Consider the following 13,992-nt stretch of genomic DNA (forward strand, 5'->3'; position numbering starts at 1 on the left):
TTGCCTAGTCACCCAATTGAGGTGATCTAAGAAAGAGTCACATGGCCACCATTGAGGCTTGCCCTACTTGATAAAGTTTTGGAATCTGCTTCAGCCTGTGCAAGGGTACCAAAATGGGTAGTGTCTGGACCAGATAAAGTTGGAACAGAAGAAAATTCCTATTCACGTATGCTCCCTTCTAAAGACACACAGTATCTCTAGGGTGGGGGGAGCAATGACCATAAAATAGGTGGGTGGAATAAATTAGTGTATACTTCAATTTACAAGCTTCGCCCATGAAATGGAAAGCAGGTCCTATTTTGAGTGTTGTTTCTGTCACATTCACACCTCTCTTACTCACTTAAATTGCTTTAAAACACACTACCTTGCAGAACTCAGCTAACTCTTTGCTGAAATGTGGCAGAGAAGTCACAGTTTGGCTCAAAAAACTAGCCTGTCGCCTGAATGCATTGCCTGCATTTGGTGTGCCTGGCCCACCACAATTTTGCTGTGATAAAATGGGCTCACATATAAGAGTGTCCATGACAAGAACAAATGTTGTAGGGGAAAGTGAACAGCCCTGCTATGTTCAGCAATTAAAGAGGATTCTGTCATAAGCGCTATTATTAACTCTGACTTTATTTGATTCAGTTTGACTCTTGACAGTTCTTTAAATGGACAGATATTTCTAATGGCAGAGTACTGGTATTCTCCCATCAGAAATGTATGTCCATTAAAAGCACTAATTAGTTGCCAACATGAAATTACTCAAGTCAAATGGTGTCTTTGGCCGAAATCTGAGACCACTTTCTCCATGAACAACCGGTTTATCTAATCAAAAACTTCTACAACATCTGAGGTTAGTACCTAAAAAAAAGTATACCCTCCCTATGTGCTATGTCAGGTGCATTCGCTGATTCCCTAATGCCCAAAATACAGAGGGATTTTACAAGACTGGATTTGTCTAGATGAGCTATGTCCACCAAGTGATGAGCTAAAGAGATGTCTAATATCTTTAAAAACATTTTGTACTCTCATTAAGTACTATGATGGTCCTGTTTTCTGTGTAGTTTTTCTCTTTCTACGATTTCCGAATGAGCATAACATTGACTCAACCATTGTGATAGTTACATGAGCAGTAGATTCCCAGGATTTATCTATGATCACCCTTGTGCCTGTTAGATATAGAATATAGCTAGGAAACAATCAGGTCCCAGACCTTCATTGACAGATAAAAAGTAAACAGCCAGTTGGACCTCTGAAGGAATATTTAGGTCAAGGAATATGTCCTTTACAAAATACTTGGGTATAGAGATCCACTTGACAATAACACTGAAGACTGTAATTTAGGTTCAATGTGTTCTTTTGAAATAGGTTAGAATAGATACTAAAAAATGGCAATACATTCGGATCTTCATAGAGGAAATCCTTGTACTCATGGCCCTGCACCTCAGTAATTCAACAATTTCCCTGAGATACCCAGTCATGAGTGCCAAAAAACCTTTTAATTTTTCTCTTTCGAGTATCTGAGTTTTTTCATGGATTATAGACCCCTTGTGTCCTTACCCATGTTCCTCAAATGAGGCTTTACACATATGTATTACCTCCAACTTATCTATCTGACAATCCAAACTCAACTTTTCTGATGTAGTCAAGTTCTTCTTTGCTGTAGACAAAGATTTAAACAAATGAGACCATTCAATTATATATTACCTCCAACTTATCTTTCTTATACTCCAAACTCACCATTTCTGATGGAGTAATCTTCTTTCATGCTGTAGGCAAAGATGTAAACTCACTATAGAAAACAGCCTTTATCAACTTCTAAATCAAACTTGAAGAGTCATTAAACATAATATTGTGAGAAACGTATATTTGCTTTTAATGACAGCAAAGTGTTCATTAGAAACTTTGATTCCACTGTCTCAACCAAGTACATTGTTAATTTGCATATACATGAAAATGTGCTAAAAGAATAAACAAAATGCAATTTTGAATTTCCATAAAACAATAGATGCAAGATCCCTGTGGTCTGTCTAGAGTCTAGAAATGGTCTACATTACTCACCATCCTTGTTTTCAGTGTTTATTTAAGTATTGAATGGCAGTCTTAAAATGGTCATACTGCTGATATCCAGCATCAGGCTCACAGCATTCTTGACTATGCGAGTTCTGCAAGCACTGAGCAAGGGTCTGAGATAAGACCTCCCCAGCCTTACACACAAGGAACAGAAGAGAAAAGGGTCGCAAGTTATAGTTCCTTGAGCTAACTATACCTAGTGGATTTCAGTCGTTTTTAGAGTTTAAAATGAAAATCTTTCACTGACAGTCAGCCGAAAAAAAATAAAGAAAAGAAAAGGGGGCAGGGTAAGTATAGCCTTGGTCTTGTCAATCAATCAATCAGGGAATTGTAAGCGTGCTACTCACCTGTGAAGGTCTCAAGGCGTTGAAGGGGGGAGTGGGGATCCGCAGGTCTGGTTAGCCGAAGAGCCAGGTCTTGAGAGTCTTCCTGATGGTGTTCAGGGAGGAGGCGCGGCTGATGTCTGCCAGTAGCTCGTTCCAGGTCTTGGCCGCGATGTGAGAGAGCCTGCTCTGGCTCTGTGGATGCACTGAGTTTCAGCCAGTGCTAGGTTATAAGATCAGAGGTTTCTGTTGGGTACGTGGAAGTTGATTCTGTTGTTGAGGTCTTGTGGTTCCGCAGGGACCCTGGCAGGGCAAAAAAGCATTAATTTTTTTAATTCACAGCGAAATTCGCAAATATATGCAGATATCGCTGTGAATGAACTGCGGCCTCCAACTCATAATTGTAGCCCCCGGGTGGGCCAGATCCCGGGGGCATACCGACTTTAATAATAAAAATGGAGGTGGGCACACAGGTCCCCCTCAAGGGAGCAAAAATACCCCTGAGACCACCACCTTCCGGGGTTCATGGCAATCTTAATGTGGGGGGCCGCCGACCACCCGGCCCCAGGGACCACCACCTCCCTGGGGTTATAAATGAAAAAATAGCCCTTTATATTAGTAGTAATAAAGCTCACTCATACCACACATAAAAGAAGCATATTGCAAGTCACATCGAAGTTCAATGACCTTATAAATCAGCTCACTCTTTAACCTTGCTTCTCTATTTGCCCTTGGAACTCCATAGAGTTGGGACCAAATTTACCTACTATTTATACATTTTCTGAATCACACTACAGCAATCTGCTGATCTGAACATTTTATTTAGTGTGATAGAATCGGAAACTCAGGCATATTGTAGGTTATCTGTAAGTAATACTAATAATAATAGTAATAATGATAATAATATTATTAATATAATAAAAATAATATTATACCCCACCTCAGGATAATAAAAAGCTGAGTCAGCTCTTCAATTTTTCAGATTGGTGGTGTACAGATCACTGCATATTTTAGAGTCAAACATTGAATACACTGTGACAATTCTGTTGCTTATTTATTCTATCAGTTAACCGGTTTGACTGCAGAGGCTTATCAAAACGAAGGAAGTACCTATTGCAAACTGTTCTGAAAGCATGAGACCTACAGAATACTAAACAGAATGACATAACATAAAATCTATTAACAAACAACTCATTAAATAGGCAATCTTCAGAATATATTATATTATATATAATGTACTCTTTACTGTGAATTATGTTCTGTGCAGCGGTGTTTGGCCCCACTTAAATCTTTCTTGCAGTCTAGAACAAAACTAATATTTAATGGGGATATTCATTTTTTAAAGCATGTAATTTTACTCATAATCTGGTTTGCTTATGTCTGTACTACTATGTAATACTGTCCTTGAATTTGAAATTACAGGTAAAAATTGAAGTATTGTTTAATGGGGCATGCACACATTAAATGAAATATGTACAGGCATGCCGTTTAACCCCTTCAGCGCGGCGCGGATTTCCGCGCCATGCTGAAGGTTCCGTGCGCGGGCGGGGCCATGACGGAACGGTTCCGTCATGCGCACAGCACAACCGACGTGCATGACGGAACCGTTCCGTCATGCGCGTCGAAGGGGTTAATATGTACATTTTACAACACCATCTCATTAGGAGAATTAATGGGGTAGTTTGATATTGTTCTTGAAGTGTATTATGGCTTAGAATGAACAAATTACAGTTATAGTGTAAATCGAAGGTAGAGCAGTGCGCTGTACTGCTGACCTGCAAAACCTACAAGTGACATGTTTCCATACTAAAATGAAGGAATGTGTGTGTGTACATATATGTATGTATATATATATATATATAATCTACTGGCGGTCGCCAGTAGATAGTTATAGTTAGGACCGAGTTTCCATAGGAAATCTGAAAATTCTATTTTGAATAACTTTGGCGCCGGTTGACGAATCCTCGCGAAATTTGCAAAACTAATGGGGCGCTCCGTTCAGCTCCTACCCTGAAAGTCTCGGGGTGATTCGTCAAGCGGGGGCCGAGAAAAAAGGGGGATCCCAAAACGCATTTTCCCTATGCATTTTTCCATAGGACCTTTAGTTGAAGGTACAGCCCGAACGGCTGAACAGAATTACTTGAAATTTGGCAGAGAGGTAGTCCTCAGGTCAGGGAAGTGCCTTTTGCAGGTCTGGTGTCAATCTGTTCAGTAGTTCCTGAGAAAATAGCATTTAAAAGCATATAAATATCTATAAGCGAGCACCGTGCGCGCACCGTGCGAGCACCTTAACGTGCGCGAGCATAATTCTGATTGGTGGTTTACATGTTAGTCAACGTTTGAATCGGTCGAAATCAGGAAGTGTCGGCCGCCATTTTGTTTGTTTTCAGTGCGAGAGTGAAAAAGGAAGGTGGCGAACGTGAAAAGGGGGCAGGGTAGAGAGTTCCTGACCCCCTAGCCTTTGTCAGGGGTCCCTGAAGGACCCCGAAGGCAGAAAATTATATATATATATATTTTTTTTTTTTAAATCGCGGGGGTGCGCGCACGGTGAAAAACCCCAAAAAAAATTTAACAAATTTTAATACATAGTTTATTGTAAAACAAATATATAAAAAAAAAAATAATACATAAATAAATTAGCATTTAAAAAACCGTACAAATTCACTGAAAAAACCATAGGTTTCACACACGTTATAGTTAGGAATTAGCATTTAAAAAACCTTGCAAATTCACTTAAAAAACCATAGGTTTCACACATGTTATAGTTAGGTGGATATTTCACTCGTAAAAAACCAATGAAATTCCCCCGTTATAGTTAGTTCAGATAACTATAACTCGCGCGACCGCCACTCTATCACAAGGATGATGTCATCAGTGATGTCATGAGTGATGCCACTGACCATGTCATGAGTGATGTAATATGTGACGTCATGAGCAGTGGATTGTGGGCGCGCGCGAGTGTGTGAAACCTATTTTTTCAGTGAATATATATATATATACATACATATGATAGGTTTAAGAGTTTAATTGTTTCTTATATATGTGTTTCTCTCACTCCCTCTCTCCCTATATATATATACATGTATCTATATATATATATATATGTATATATTTATTTATATATTTATATAGTATATATTATATATTTTTATAGAGGATATGTTTAAGATTTTATTTGGCTCTTATTTTTCTTATAGATTCATCAATAAAACGTTTAGAAGACTGAACAAAAGAAGAGATTTAAAAGGTCACTTGTTCACAACCGATGGGTAAGAAAATATCTCAAATGAATGTTTTCAAAGCAGGCCTTACGTGCTCCAGCCTAGACATTTTTCCTTGTATAGCAGATCTGTCCCTGTAACCCAGTATTATAAAGCATTACCTTAACATACATTGCTGTAAATGATAAATAACTTAAAAAGAATATCTAGTCTACAATCCTCTGGAATACGACACAGTGTCTGAGTTTTAACATTTCAGTGGCTGAGCTGGTGACTTCAATACATATACAACCCATAAAGAGTACATTTCATACCCAGCTAAATTAGGTTGACATTAAAATCTGTATATTTGTGTTTTATTTGATGTTAAAAGCATAGAAACAGTCTGTGGCTCCATAATCCATGTGTCTATTCATTGCAAAACAATTGTCATCTTTGTTTGATCATTTTAGCTGTCCCAAATATTAGTACTTGACTTGAAGTCCCTTATGTACATGTTTTTTGACAAATGAAGACATAGGTAATACTTCCTCAAAAGTCTAATAAAATGAATCTATTTTCATATGTGGTTAAATATACATGTATGCCTATAAAACTTGAACGTAGCATAAGTAAGCATCAGTAACTTTGAAAATGCAACAATGATCAATGTTATTATTAGAAAACCTCATTGTTCCTTTCAAAGGCAGATTACATTCCAATCAGATTCCAACCCACATTGCCCAAATAGTACTTTTGAAGCATGTTTGTAAATGACTTCTCACAAAACATAATGAACTTTTTTAAAAATACAATGAAGTCTGCCATGAGAACAAATTCATTTAATGTCAAATCAATTTATAATCTTGATAGTCCAGCTCCTAGTGGGGCATTATTGTTAATTTTCATGTTTATCCCTAGAAGTTAATTAAACTTAAAAAAACTGTACCATAAACCTATTGGCCAGGATAACTCTGGACAATCACAAACTCATGGATGATGCATGAATCAAATGAATTCTACGAAGGTAAAGATGTATGGGATTATTTTGAATTTAGTGACCCACCTGACAACCCACCAATTCATAACATGCCCTGGTATCTGCTTCCCTGGTAGAGGATCTCACACCGCAGTTAGAGATCCCCTCCTGCCTGATGGGAATCTCAGCGCCCTTAGTGCATCCGCCAGTGCATCTATTGCATGTACGACATACAAAGACACTGAATGTGGAGGATAATGCTAAGCATGTGGCATGTTTGTTTGCCCCTGCTGAGCAATCTATTTTATGTTACTGAAACAAACTCTCAAAGTGGGAGTTTGATCCAGGAAAACAAAAATCTAAATGTTTCTTCTAGCAAGTCTGCCCATTACTTTTTTTCCTAGCCTGGGTCTGCCTTGCCGTCAAGCATGGAAAATCAGTGATCGTCAACCACCTCTTAAAAAGGGGGCTTGAACACCACTATGACTCTGATCCAGTGATTGAAGAACAATTGGTCAAGATTTCTGATGGAAGAAACAGTTGAGGCTCACCTGTCAGAAAGCACGTCAGTCCTCTAACTTTAAATGAGTTAGAGGGACCATCATTTTGGAGTGGAGCGAGCACTGCCAATTTATGACAGTGCTTCTGCCCATCTAAACTCTAAATATAGCCTGTAGGCTTTCCTTGGTATGAATGCCTCCACTGTACATGATATTTAACCGGATTATGCAGATGCATAGGCTTTTGATAAAAGTGATAAAAATGCAGATAATTTACCATGTAATCATGATTCTTAAAATAATGAACAGTAACCGGATATTTCAGATCAATATTAGAGATTGACCTAATTTCTTCAACTAATCAACTATTGAATGTCTGGATTATAGTACCAGTATAGGGTAACATTCAGGGATAGAACAATAAATAATCAACTGGAGTAGTATTTCAGTTCATGAAAATAGTTCATCATACATTCACAATTGTAAGATGGACTGGCCTCAGCATGGCATCCCATGAACACAGATCTCATGCCTTGGTTAATGTCAGTCTTCATTTTTGAGAGACAATTTTGTGTTATCCATAAACGTTTTAATAGAGCTGTATATCAATAAAGTCCCACCTGACTTGATTTTACAAGCAGTTATCTTTTTTTAGTAAAATGCTCCTATATGGCATATCATAGATTACATTTTGTCCAAAAGACGCTGATGAATCCTTGTCTGGTTACTTTGGATGTTAATGTATGAGATTGTGACATCCCTTCAATGCTAGAATGATTTCTTGAATTACTGCTATTAATATTCAGAGAAAAATAAGGGCATTTTCTGCAACCATATTTTATGACTTTTAATAATTTACAAACATAGAACATGATTAACACTGTCTGTTATGAGCTGCATTTTGCATAGATTGTAAACAAAATTTTGGAAGTAGTGTTGAGTTTCAGTGTCAATTCGAAGGTTATCATATTTTTTTTAAACATTTTCCAAGCTGCCTGGCATATTTATATATTTATAGAATACACAATTGCTGATGAAATGTTGTCCAATTTATCAGGTTACCTGGTGAAATTCCGTTCTATAAGATCTTTTATTTATTTATTTTTCGTAATTAAATCACTGATTATTGCTGATTGAATTATACTGTGTCCTTGCTAGTTACGTGTAAAGAGCTTGTTGGATTTGTTCAGACTTATGCTCTTTTTGACAAAACATATGGATATACAGTAACACTGAGGGACCATGATGATTTGAATTTAAATTATTTTTGTTGTGAACCATCCTAAAGTCATATGATCTGCCAAGTATAGAACAACCCAAATATCCTCATAATGTAAATAATGAGATTATATTATATGCTAAATTATGAAATATAATTACAAAACAGTATCCAGTTTTACATATTAAGAGAAATACATTTCCATTATCATTCATACCAGTAGGAGACAACAGTTTCCAGGACAAATCTATAAACAGTGTTGAAAAGATGTGAAGATACCCAGAAAAACAGGAGGGAAACAAAGAAGAAGAATTTTAGATGCTAGTATTCAATGACCCCGATGTTAGGCCACTGCTTCAGGCATGGATCGAGGAGACTCCAGGGCTTTGTAGATAAATTCTTATCTTATCTATCCTATCCGAGGAGGCAACTTGAAATAAATCGAACAAAAAGAAAACTAATGCTATTTGGTCCGTATTGATCCTGATACACACATTCTAGACAGTGGTGGAAAACTTAGAAAAAGCAAGTTGCTTTGACTGTCTGAAATTGGTTGATCTTATTATCAGATCTGAGTATGCTAGATTATATGTTATATCTTCCAAATCTAGGAACTATTGCCTTTATAGAAATTGCACTCCAAATTTGGTGGACACCATGAATGGAAGGCATTGAAAGCTTCTGTCTACAAAGTCTCCTGCTTCATTTGGAAGTGAACTCTGTGGCTACACTCAGAGCTACACTAATTTACTCTTGGCAGAAAAATGTTTTCAACTATCTCTGGCCTGAATTCCTAAACGTACACCATCGGTTTTGTTACAATTAAAGTCACAGACTAGCCATGATTGATTTTTAGCTTTAGGTCACCAATTTTATCTTTAGCTAGGTTCATTTTCATAGGATAATTGATCTTTAAGACCAGTTGAATAAGTTGAAGAGTGCATCATTGTTGCTGTGGTTATCTCACATCAAACTTGTCACTCCTGATATTGGTTTGGCTTGTGTCTGAAAGTCATTGGTTCCATCAACCATACTAACAGAATGAAAGAATGCTTTTAGCCCTACAAGCCTGTGCGTGAGTTATAGTTAGCTCAACTAACTATAACAGCCGAATTGCTATGGTATGGTAACTATTACGTCCCTGAAACCTGTGGTTTTTACAGTGAATTTCTAAAGTGTTTTAAATGCTAATTTCTAATTATAACGTCCCTGAAACCTATGATTTTTCAGTGAATTTCTAAGGTTTTTTAAATGCTAATTTCTAACTATAACATCCCTGAAACCTATGGTTTTTCAGTGAATTTCTAAAGGATTTTCAATGCTAATTTCTAACTATAATGCAGTAGTGGCGTTTGCAGAGTGGTGCAGAATAGGGGTGGGCGACAATTTCCGTTCCGCTCGTGGAAATTGCGACAATTCGACATTTTCGCGTTACACACGGAAAGCGAAAATGTCGACATTTCCGCGATCCGCGAGGGAACGCAAATTGTCGCCTTGAGTCCTTTCCTGTCACAAAAATTAAACCTCAACAGGAAGCACTTACAGATATAAATAAAGCAGGGGCCCGAGTTGAAGCTCAAATTCAGTAACGCATTAATCAGCACAAAACATTCGGGAGCTAGGTCGAGGCTGGGCAGGTGTGCTTTTATCCCCATATCTACCGTCAAAAATTAGCTGTGATCTTTGATGGAGCTCTGTGCAGCCATGACTTTCTCGAGCGCAATCCTCTAGTAGTTCCTGACACCAGGAGTATCTGTCTCCTCGTCTGCTGCTCTGATCGGTCTCTGGCCCTTTATAAACAAGCGGCATGTGAACTGCATGGAAGCCCCGCCACACACACCAGCGGTGGGCAACGTCTTCCTGCCCTTTCCCCCACTATGATGGACAGCTGACTCGAGGGACCCCAGGGCCGTCGGCGCCGTGGCAATGTTACAGACACACATCTGGTGGTCTTTGCATCCTTCATTTTCTCAGGCGCAATCTTCGTGTAGAATTTGTGAGCGTGGTTAAGCATATGTGCCTTCTCCCCATTTCCACCCTGAAATGATAGCTGTAATCCTTGACGGTGGTCTTTGCATCCTTGATTTACTCTATCGCAATCCTCGTGTAGTTCCTGTGCCAAGGCGGTTCTTTCTCCTTGTCTGCCTCAGAGACACTGCTCTGACCCTTTATAAACACGAGGCATGTGAACTGGCCTAGAAGCCCTGCCCGTTAGGCCCCGCTCCAAACACACTAGCTTGCTTTATGCAACTTCTTCCCGCCCATTTCCCGCTATGATGGTCCCCTCACTCAAGGGACCCTAGCGCCTTTCGGCGCGGTGGCAAAGTTACAGACACATATTGCCACTGGAGACAACTCTTCTGGCCCTTTACGCAGCTGTAGTGTAGGAAAAGCACTATACATTTACCCAACGAGGTAGCACTTACTGATTAGCCAGTAGAAAGTACTCGAGTTGAGTAGAGGTATTGCACAAAACAGTGGCATCTTCTTGCAGGGCAGGATTCATTCTGGCACGATGCTCCTGTCACAAAAATTAAACCCCAACTGGAAGCACTAATCTCCGCGATCATGCGAAATATCGCGTGATCGCGGAGATTTTGTGCCGTTTCGCGATATTTTGCGAAAGGCACTTTCGCTAATTCCACCCACCCCTAGTGCAGAAACGGGCCCGGGCCTCTGACCAGCGCTCAGGAATTCCACTGTGTAGGACTTACAGGAGGTACCAGGAGGGCTTCTTGGCCCCCAAAGTCCCTCAGGAGTAAAGTGGACTTCATCCCCCAACCAGTAGTGTGCCAGGAGGTGTGTTTGCAGAGGGGTAGAAAAAGAGGGGCGTGGCCTCCAAAGACATTTTAGCAATCCCACTGTGTAGGACTTACTGGAGGTAACAGGAGAGGCAGTTGGCCCCCAAGGACATCCTTGGGGGCCAACTACCCCTCCTATTACCTCCAGTAAGTCCCACACAGCATAATTGCTAAGTTCTCATAGCAGGCCAGGCCCCCTTTGCTCACCACTCTGCAAATGCTCCCTTGGTGTGCTCTTGGATGGGGATTGAAGTCCCCTTCGCTGCTGGGAGTCCATAGGGGCCAACTAGCCTACCTGTTATCTTCAGTAAGCCCCACACAATGGGATTGGTGTGAGGTGGACAAAGTAAAACTGCAACTGGCTCAGCATTCCAGAGTTATCCTGAAAACTGTGAATTTTTGTTGGACCAGGCATCTTTGGCGTGTTTTTCCTTGTCTTTTTTTTGCTCCAGACCTATCTTTATTTGTGTATGTGCGATTTATATCATTTTGGCCTTGTTTTACTCAGCTACATTTTGTCTATTTGTCTAAACTGGTGTAGAGTCCTTTTGTTGTGTTTTTAGTGTGTGTGTGTGTGTACAAATACTTTACATATTGCCTCTGAGATAAGCCTTACTGCTCATGCTACGCTACCAAGGGGGTGAGCAGCGGTTATCTTAGCTATGTGATCCCCTCACACTGACTAGAGGGAGGGTCTCTACTTGGACAGTGTGCATACTGCCAACTAGAGACCCTATTTTTAAAAATTCCTGAAAGTCATTAGTCAGTAGACATACCAGATGCTAGACTATTCCGGTGTTTGTAAAATGGATCTACAGCCACAAGCACCACGCCTATTTATCTAACCATACTTCAGACATAGCCCATTGGAGCCTCAATGTTTATATAGACCTGTGTACATGTGCAGACTTCGATGATGTAGCTCATAATTTGAAAATGCTCATATTATTTCACAATATTTGGAATTAATTTCACACGCTTATGTTTCAGCGTCTGCCAAAACATTTACAGTGTGTGACAGTAATTAAACATTTTGAAGACTGCATTTGTTTAGGGAATGCCTGGAGTTGACTTAATGCAATTTCTGACTCAGTGCAATTTTTAATTTGGATAGCAGAAGTCGATTAATTAGGCAGAATTTGTTTGCATTTAGATCACAAGTTCCTCAAATCAGCATCTATATTTATCTATGTATTTATTTATGTATTTATTTATTTGTGGTACAGCAGTAGGTTAAAAAGAAATTGTGGCCCTATATGATTATATCTTCAAGGCTTGTCTGCCCACTTCCCATCCGTTGCTTAAGTTTTACTGTTGCATTACATAATTGTAAGGAGGCTTAGCATACAATGCTGTACTAAATACATTTGCACCTTTTAGGTAGCCTTTCATGGATACCTGACAGTCATAAATTGTGCCACTTTATGCTGTAAATGTAGGTTTACATCCAAAAACCAGAAGCCTTTTGTTTTGCTTTCTCTAGAGTGATTTTCGATGTCAGCACAGTGTGGTTGAATCATTCTGCGGGCTGCAACACAGGCCTTCATTACTTTTCTGTAATGTTCAGACAATGCACACTTTCTGAATCTAGGGTAGAAAAATATTTACGAGGCAGCAGTTAAATATAACACATTATTATACTTAGTTTATATTCATAGCACAACTCTATCTTCAAGATATGTTTCATAAAAATTACCCAAAGACAGATGTGTGGTACTTTCTAAATGGTGCAAATTTCTTTACCCTTCTTATTTTTCTGATAGAGACTTATATCCTTAGATTCCTCACCTTTTGAATATTCTCCAGGCATTAGACTGGGTCTGAAAATGTTTCAGCAATACCTCTGTGTGCCAGTAGGTGGTACCATGTGGCTCCACACCAACTCCGTTCCACTCCAGAAATGATGTGTGGAGGCACCACTCCCACACCCTAACATCCGTTCTTTTCTATCTGCGCCTTCTGACACAGATCTGGAGCTCCATCTCTCCAAGACTCCTGACCTTGATATTTTTTCTAAATGTCTACAGTCTGAAAGGGATGTCTCCCACTAATACGCACATGTTAAGCTCTTTAGGGACTATCGCAAGCAAATGTCTGTGACAGATACTCATCAATTGTGCCTGTGCTGTTTGAGGTCAAGTAGTTCCTCCAAGGCCTGCAGTGAATGCATGTCTATGAAAATGAAAGCCATCCGGGACTGCGAGGCCAAACTTTACATTTCCAAGCATTTGAAGACTCTTCGCCAAGATCGCTCTAAGTTGTGTTCCAGATAAGTCTGAGTTGTGAACACCTCTCCCCTCGTGGAGTTTGCGGAGTTTTCCGCATTCCGCGTTACACAGTGCTCGCTGAGTTTTTCCCCACGCTCCTGTTCATCAATATTAAGTTGGCAAGCGCAAGCGAGGAAAATCCACCTCCCAACAAGATTTTTCTGTGTTTACGATTGCCAGACTCAATCTCCCAGCGAGATTTCTCAAAGCGGGCGGTCAGATTTCTTATTGAGAGTGGTCGCGTATGCTCGTAACTGCTCACGTTGAGAAGCCGTCTGTTCGCATTGAGAAAGCTGCAGCTTGAGTAAAAATCTACTTGAGTAGCAGAAAGGAAGCAGCGCCCACTTGTGCTGTGCATGGTGCTGTTCAGGATGATTGCACAGTGTGGACAAGCACCTGGCCTTGAAAATCACTGCGAATTGCATTTATCTATCGCACTCTGCTGCTTGCGGGGCTCCGCGTAGTGCTGCAGAGTTTTTTTTGCATGCGAACTCCACCCAGGCTTAGTTCCAGGTCCAAGGCTCGGTCCCAGTCCTACTTTAGGAGTGATCGCAATTGCTCGCAACGTCGGTCTTCATTGTGATCTATATCGTCTGGTAAGTCAAAATAGAAGCATAAGAAATCTAAGCGGGACTTGACCCCATC

At 39.8% G+C, this 13,992-nt stretch overlaps 1 protein-coding gene across 3 annotated transcripts in view; it reads left to right on the top strand.

Annotated features, from left to right (window-relative positions):
- Positions 1-13,992, top strand: part of RGS17 (regulator of G protein signaling 17) — a 428,374-nt gene that overhangs the window by 181,052 nt on the left and 233,330 nt on the right. For all 3 annotated transcript variants that reach the window (XM_085612101.1, XM_085612100.1, XM_085612102.1), the window contains one exon: positions 5,579-5,650. The gene's annotated coding sequence lies outside the window, so the exon portion shown is untranslated. The remainder of the gene's footprint in view (positions 1-5,578; positions 5,651-13,992) is intronic.

Source organism: Triturus cristatus, chromosome 6, assembly GCF_964204655.1.
Source record: "Triturus cristatus chromosome 6, aTriCri1.1, whole genome shotgun sequence".
In the NCBI taxonomy this organism is placed as follows: Eukaryota; Metazoa; Chordata; class Amphibia; order Caudata; family Salamandridae; genus Triturus; species Triturus cristatus.